Here is a 7,996-nt window from a genome sequence, read left to right as displayed (position 1 = left end):
GTCATATTGTTGGTAACGAAAATCAATAAAAAAAATTTTTTATAAAACAAATTGATATAAAAAAACATAAAAGGACAAAAATGAATTGTTTTTTAGGAAACATCATTCAATACGCCACAAATAGACAACGTATTGACCAACGTATTGAACAGTGTTTCCTAAACACTCGCGGTGTGTCTAGAAAATCCGCCTAAAATAAGCAAATTTCCCAAACATTAAATGCTGCAATTTGTAATACTTAAATCATTTTATCTCTAAAATATGCAAATATCCCAAATATTAAATGATGCAATTTATGATACTTTAATACTTTCCTATTTTTTGGTTATATAAACCACAATACTAGGACCGATACAACAAATCAGATCGAACAAATACATACTTCTTGATCATTCTAGGACATTTCAAATGGCGAAGGTTGTCATGACGATGTTCTTTCTACTACTTGTTTGCGTATCTGCAACAAGGTTTTCAAGGTACCCATCGAAACCAAAGGGTCAACCAGTTCCTCCAAGTGGTTCGCATGGCTACAAGTGTCAAACCACTACTAATTGTGAATCGCGGTGCCCATGTTCGGTCAAAGAACAACATTGTACAGGCAATCAGTGTTATTGTGGCGGTAACCTTTGCTAATTTTGTGACAGAAAACTGCAAAACAGTGTATTAAACTGTTATGAATTAAGTTGAAATAATAATATTTTACTTTCAGTTGTATTCTCTTATCTAATTAACGAATTTTGGTAACTAGTTGGTGTTAGGCCATGTGTTTTTGCGACTCGGTTTCAAATAATTATATCAAAACATAGATAAAAATAACTACCATGCAATGGTATATTTGGAATTAAAAAAACTGTACATTAATTGAGAAGGTGAGGTATGGTTAAGATGAAATGACACTCGAGAGTATAAAAATCCAAATTTTATTGTATTTGACATGACTCGATGTTAAATAAAATTTATATAACGTTATAAGAAGAAAATAAAATATGTTTTAAAAACAAATAGAAGTTCCATATTATTTTTATTATTATTATTTAAGTTGTCTATTTTTATTATATTAAGAGCATTCACATCTTTTTTCATATCTCCAAACCTACAATTATAATAAAAATAATTAATCTTATTTTTAATTAAATAATATCTTTTAAACTCCTATCATTACATTTTCTCTCTAATTTACACACAGCCACTTTAAAAAAATATTAATTAAAAAATTATAGAGGGTGAACAATAATTTTTTGAATATACAGAAATATTATTACATTTTATCTCTCTGCCACTTATAATACTCTAAGCTACTTCCAACATTATAAAGCATTAAAATCCCCCCTCTTAAAATTTAAATAATAGGATATGAATGCTCTAATACATGGTATTTCTTAAATATACGGTTAAATGAGTTATTATTATATAGAATAAATTAGAAGTTTGGTGCCGCAAGTGATCTCATTGGTCTACTTGGCGGCACCTAATTTGTTACTTTTTTTTGTTTTGTTTTAATTCAATTTTTAAACGGTTATTCGTGTCGACTCGTCTCCATAACTCCTAGGACCGTCAACGCTCGGGTTTTACCAACGACCGGGTTTTATCGATTTTTTTGTTTTGGTTCTGGAATCGTAGCGAACGTAACCGAATTCGACTGAATTCGTGTCGACTCAGTGCCACAATGCCCAAGACCGACAACGCTCGAGTTTTATAAACGTCAAGGTTTTACGTCCACAACAAACGTAACGAAAGCCAATCGAATGCCAATTTGGTTTTGTTTATTTTTCTTTGTTTTGTTTTAGTTCCAATATCATAACAAACGTGACGGAAACCAACCGAATTCACGTAGACTCAACGCATTTTGTTTTAATACCGAACTGTAATGAAAACCGATCGATTATCGATTTTATTTTTTTGTTTTTGTTTTTGTTCTGGTACCCTAATAAACATGACGAAAATCGAACGCAGTTGTATACGCTCACCGTCTCAGCGCCCGGGAACAACATCGGTCGGGTTTTACCGACCGAGGCCACCCTATTGGTGCACCTTCATTTTTATAATTTTTTTGTTTTATTTTTGGTTTTAGTTATAGTACAACAACGCATATAACTAAAACCGACCATTCAAGTTGACTTACCGCCTAAACGCTTATGACCGACAACGCTTGGGTATTACCAACACACAAGTTTTACCGACCTGCCCGAGCGCAACGCGCCGGGTAAAACACTAGTTTTAAATAATAATTAAGAATCTATAGACAAAAAAGTTTATTTTAAATTAAATTTGTTTATTAGTTTTAGCGCCACCGAGTGATGATGGGAGACTAGGCGGGTAGGTGGCGTTCACAAGTTAGATGATTGACAGAACGAGTTTTATCTCATAACACTGTCGTGCTTTCAAGCGAGTGTTTGCGGGCGTTGGCCTTGGGAGAGGGTTTTCCTCGGATGGAAAGGCGAGTCTATTCTGACATGGTGAATTTAGTTAGTAATCCATCAGTGTAGTAGATGACTAGATGGAGCCCCTACCAATAATTATTTCATTATTATTTATTAAAAATAATACAAATAAACCAACCCACCAATCAAAAATAACCCCCCCCCCCTCTCTCTCCAAAACACTCAAAGCGCCCCCGTGGCGCAGTGTTCCCAAGTGCTTTGAGGTTTTTTGGGTGTGGAAAGCGCCCCATTACGCTCGGTCTAAGCTATAAATGTTTATCAATTAGCGACAACACAGTCATACCAAACCACACAACTATGCCAAAGACAAAGTCACTAAGGTTTCAATTTGTGTATTAATTAGTAAGGTTTATATAATCAGGAACTGAATTCCATTCCTAGCATGATTCGTTTGGGAACTTTGTTAGAATTAGAATACGAATAAAAGTGTTAATATGTTTGGTTGAAGAATGCTCGTAATCCACTTGACCGGTTATTATTAAAGTTATTAGCCAAACTATTAACTACGGTTTTAAGGAATGACAAACCAAACCAGTTGCTTGTAAAGGCTTAACTTCGATGTTTTTCTACCGTTTTCTTTTAAATCGTTAGTTTGTATTAAAATAGGCAGCAGGTTCCAATTTCCAAACAAACAAAAACAATTACCCATTTTAAGGGTTCAGCTATTGCGGTTTCTATCGATTTTTTTTATTAAAAACAGTTATAATGATTTAGATGTTTTATATATTCTAAAACGAAAAAAAAAATGTATATGCATAAACAGTAAAGGTTGGCGAACCAAACTGCTATGTTACTAAAAACAGATGACACAAATGCATAACTGCTCCTTTTGGTGCCAATCATTATTCAAGTTTGTGATGAGAATACATTCCACTTGATTATAACCTCTTCACATTGAATGTTTTATCAAAATAAACTAAAAAAGTTTACCAACTGGCGTAACCGATAACTGCTATTGCGAGTCTCTAACTGCTACACATCGTCATTGCAAGCTGATCAAACAAGATACAATGCGAATTAAACACCTAGTAACAATAAATATATAAATGCTGAGCCATGCTATAAAACTAAATCTCCCGCATCACATTCATTTCAAAACACACAAAAGTGTACAAAATTATTTAAAAAAACTCGTCTAAGATGTTGCTTTCTTGAATATAAAGATTAGACCACGGGTGGTCTACAGACACTGGTTAACTAACACTAACGTACCTCAAGATTAAATGAAAGAAGATCAAGGAGGGACCTATGACGGTTTGTTAGTTACCTAATCAACAAAAAAAACACAACCAATTAAACATTGAACGAACACGCAATTTAGAATCATCAGACTGAAGCAAATGAATAGAACATAGACATAGTTGTATATGCATCATCAAATTATGTCATGTACAAGCAACAGATTGATTAGCAATTATGTTTAATTATGGGAAAGTGTATTTACCATCAAGGAGCCAACCATAACCGCGTTGAGAAAGGGTTAGCATAGAAGTCATCATTGCCGAAGCAGTGGCAGTGTGAAAAGGTTGCAACGATTCCAAACACGCACTCGCTTCAACTGGACATCTGAACACAGGCAAATGAAAACTTATAATTAAAGTTCAGTTAGTTTTATGTCTGTTTGCATTACAGAATCTTCACATGATGGTTTAATAATCTAGGATTATGTTATGAACTGTTTAGACTCCTGTAGGCCCAACCTTGCGGCCCGTTAAAGAAGGCCAACAAGAGAATGGATCTTTGTAAACGTTGAACGGAACACAGGGAGTTTGAGATCCATTTTTTCATTTTTTTCATAGATCCATTCTCTTGTCACACAAGGTTGGCCCTACGGGAGTCAAAACAGTTCATTAGGGTTTATGACAGAACAATATTATATCCTAGTAAACTTCAGAGCACTAAAAGTGTTACCGAATTTTCAACCTGAAGCAAAATTACTGCTCGCTTAAATTGGATCGGCCAGGAATGTGTCGAAAGTTAAGCGTCTTTTTTTAGTTTATTTTTGTTGGTTGTTATTATTATTTACTTTTATTTGGTAAGATATTAGTTATATTAGGAAAGCTTTAATTATATGAGGAGAGAACTTTTTTTGAAAGGGGAGCTAAATTACAAGAATTAATCACTTGGAGGCTGGAAAAATATTTTTTTTAAAAGGGGAGTTGCCTCCATTTGTAATAGCGAGAAGTTTTAAAAATATAGGGGTGCCGGAGTTATGTCAGGGAATGTAAGAACTTCACTCCATTCTTAATTTCCCCTCCATACTTAATGGCCCAAAGTATCTCCCCCTTTCTAACGGAGGGGAGTATGGAAAAGCTATCTCCCCTCCATTTGTAACGGCAGGGAGTCTACAAAATGTCTTTTTTTATACAAAAGTTTTGGGTACCGATGCTACTTTGAAATTTGAAGTTTTGCAAAACTATTTTGTAATATTGTTTTTAAATTTCAGCCATAAAAATTTTGTACCACCTGCTTTGAAGACAGAGATATCTCATGTATAAACCTCATTTTAAACCTCGTTTCATGCGTTGCAAAATACTCACGTAAAAGAAATTAGTCAAGAAAAAAAATTAGTTAAGAAGATCACGTATGGCGATTAAAGAAATACACACGAAGTTTACAAAAAACTGTCTTGTACTATTGTTTTTAAATTTTCAGCTTTTAAAATCTTGAACCATGAACTTTTGTAAGATTAATTTTAAATCGACATTAAAAAGAGTCTTCTCCTTTTGCAAACTCCCCGCCGTTACAAATGGAGTGGAGATAACTTTTCCAGACTCCCCTCCGTTAGAAAGGGAGGGGGGACACTTTTGCAGTCCCCGCCATTAAGAATGGAGGGGAGTTCTTACATTCTCTGTCATAACTCCGACACCCCTATATTTTTGAAACTCCCCGTCATTACAAATGGAGGCAACCCCCATTTTGAAAAAAAATATTTTTCCAGCCCTCCAAGTGATTAATCCTTTTAATTTAGCCCTCCTTTTAAAAAAAAAATCATTAGGAGAACATATATAGCTAAGAGTTTATTTGGTTTCCTAGTTAAAGTTAAAAAGGGTTAGATGTAGCAAGTTCTTGAAAATTAGGGCTTGACATTGGTTGATGTAGCAAATGGGTTGCTGCTCATCCAACCTAGAGCGTTTCAACCCGTATAACTTGGAAGTCAATCTCAACCAGAAGTAAATAGGTAAGCGATAGGTAAAGCAAAAAAAAAAAAAAAAAAAAAAAAAAAGGTAGCGATGGTATACCCGAAAGCATAATCGTGAGGTTCCAAACCTGGCGGCACAAATGAGTTTGTTACTATTAGCGACCACCACTTCAACTTCACATCATTTTCAACTATGAGTCCTAATTGATCAACCAAAACTTGAGATATGAAATTATGTATAGTTCCACCATCTATCAACACCACGACAACATGCATGGTCGACGCTTGCCTGACAATCAAAGAGTTTGGCGAAGAATAGCACCTGAAACCGCAAGAAATGAAATCTCGGCTGAAAGACCACCCAATATCGAATCGGGACGTTCTTTTACATGAACCTCGATGTATATCACAAAGAATTTTACCTCACTGCTTTTGCTCGACAAGTAGAGTTATAGACAATCGACACAAGGTTTTTTTATAAGATTATGATTGGCATGAAAAAGACGACTAATTCGAAGCATAGTATTCAAATGAACTTGAGAATAAAAGTTTGGATTGTTTTGGTGATAGTTTGGGATTGAGTTTGAAAAATGCTTCAAAAAGCTATTTTGAAAAGGGCTTTTGAAAAACTGCTTTTTAACTTTTTCAAAAAGCTAAAATAAAAAAGATATTTGTGATTGCCAGACACATTTTAACTTATTGGCTTTTTAAAAAACAACAATAAGCCAATAAACATTTTTCAAACTCAATCCTAAACACGCTCTAACAATGAATGTTTACATAAATTGTTATTACTCATATCCTTTCATTTCTAATTACATTCGTCTTGTCTTTTTCGATGTAATTACTACCTCACCTTGCTTATTTATTAATAAAAGGGTTTCTTATATTATTCAACTTATAACCTTCAATTTCCAAATTTTGACACGAAATCAATTAAAATTACAAAAGTTGTAGATATGTGTGTGTGAGTTTGAAACCTGAAGATGCGATTAGAGAGAGAGTTCTGCTGGATACGAGCAGCTTTAGCTTGGGAGGATGCTGGAGCCGCCGCACTGCGAACAGAAGATGGATTGAGCGGCAGCACCTGCAGTCGCCATTACGGTTTATGCTTCACTTATTGAGTCATTGCCTCATTGCGTCAAAAAGATGTTCAAAACTTGAATCCCTATGACAATCGTTCGGTTCGGATCGATTAGTAGCCGCAACCAAATTAACCATTTGGTTTTTAATTTAATTCGGTTAATTTTTTGATCCGGTTTAGTTAATTTTGGTTAATAACCAAAATTAAATTTAGGCTAATTTTTTTACTTTTAAATACTTGAAGTGGATATAAATACATAAAATGGATATAAATATATGAAATGGTGGTGGTATAAAACATAAAATGGAAGTATAAAAGCTAGAATGATCTAAATATTAATTGTTCGGTTCGGTTAATCGAGGGTATAAAAAGTAACTGATAATCGTTTTTCGTTTAATTCGGTTATCGGTTAATTTTGGTTAGGTTTCGTCAATTTTCGGTTCTTAACGGTTCGGTTATTGCTCTCCCCTAATTGTTTTAAGGAATATTTTTGTTCTCCGTCTTTAATCGGATTAAATTTTATGTTAAATTCGGATGTAACTTAAAACATGATAAGATTTTCGGTTTTAGGTTTCTAAAACATGGTAGCAATCACCTTGAACTCACTTTGTTCCATTTGTCACACTCTTGATCTGTCTCCAACCACCGCAACATTCAATCATTACTTCTTTATTTCCGACTAACAATCTAACAGTTTTCTTTGAATGTCATGTTGCTTCTCACCTAATACAAGCACCGCATCCATTTGTTTGCTAATATGTGATTTCATATATACTTACAAGTTATACATTGCACCTTAAACAGTGATAAATTTCAAAGTCGTTTGAATGAACTCTCATTGATGAATTGTCTTTCAAGCTTGTAGAAATTGGAGGATTTAGATGATGCGTGAGGATTTGTCAGCTTGAACTTGTCTTAACGTCTCGAATCACATAATAATGAATTGCTGTAAACTGTATATTTATGTAAAAGTTAGGTTTAAAGTTCAACTAAAACAGCTGAATCACCTACCAGTGTGATGCAAGTTCGCAACGTCCATATGGATTCATATTTGTGCATGGTGTAAGTTGTCACATCCTTTGTAGACTTGTAGTTCGGTGGTGGATTTGCTAGACATTTCTAACAAACGCCAAACATGCTATTTTTTTTCAGGATGACTATACACGACATCTTTTTTACCACATGCTGGTATATATGACAAGTTTAAAAGGAAAAAGTATTAAACATCAAACCGACATCCATACCAAAGATGCTAGAAGAGATTAAGACAACTGCGTTCTTACGGATAAAAAGATTAGACGAATTTTTTACGTTAAAATAGCCAAAATA

General features: G+C 34.1%; 1 pseudogene across 1 annotated transcript; it reads right to left on the bottom strand.

Annotated features, from left to right (window-relative positions):
- Positions 1 to 3,242: 3,242 nt before the first annotated feature.
- LOC143626788 (protein NUCLEAR FUSION DEFECTIVE 6, mitochondrial-like) lies at positions 3,243 to 6,683 on the bottom strand (annotated as a pseudogene). Its single transcript, XR_013152486.1, has 4 exons — positions 6,564 to 6,683; positions 3,886 to 4,007; positions 3,654 to 3,708; positions 3,243 to 3,433 (listed from the first exon to the last, which is right to left on the bottom strand). The product of XR_013152486.1 is annotated as a protein NUCLEAR FUSION DEFECTIVE 6, mitochondrial-like (transcript).
- Between the last annotated feature and the right edge of the window lie 1,313 nt (positions 6,684 to 7,996).

The sequence above is a fragment of the Bidens hawaiensis genome, unplaced genomic scaffold (assembly GCF_021521415.1).
Source record: "Bidens hawaiensis isolate Kalapana, Puna unplaced genomic scaffold, B.hawaiensis_p1.1 tig00004525_1, whole genome shotgun sequence".
Lineage (NCBI taxonomy): Eukaryota > Viridiplantae > Streptophyta > Magnoliopsida > Asterales > Asteraceae > Bidens > Bidens hawaiensis.
This window is presented reverse-complemented; position numbering and strand designations above follow the sequence as displayed.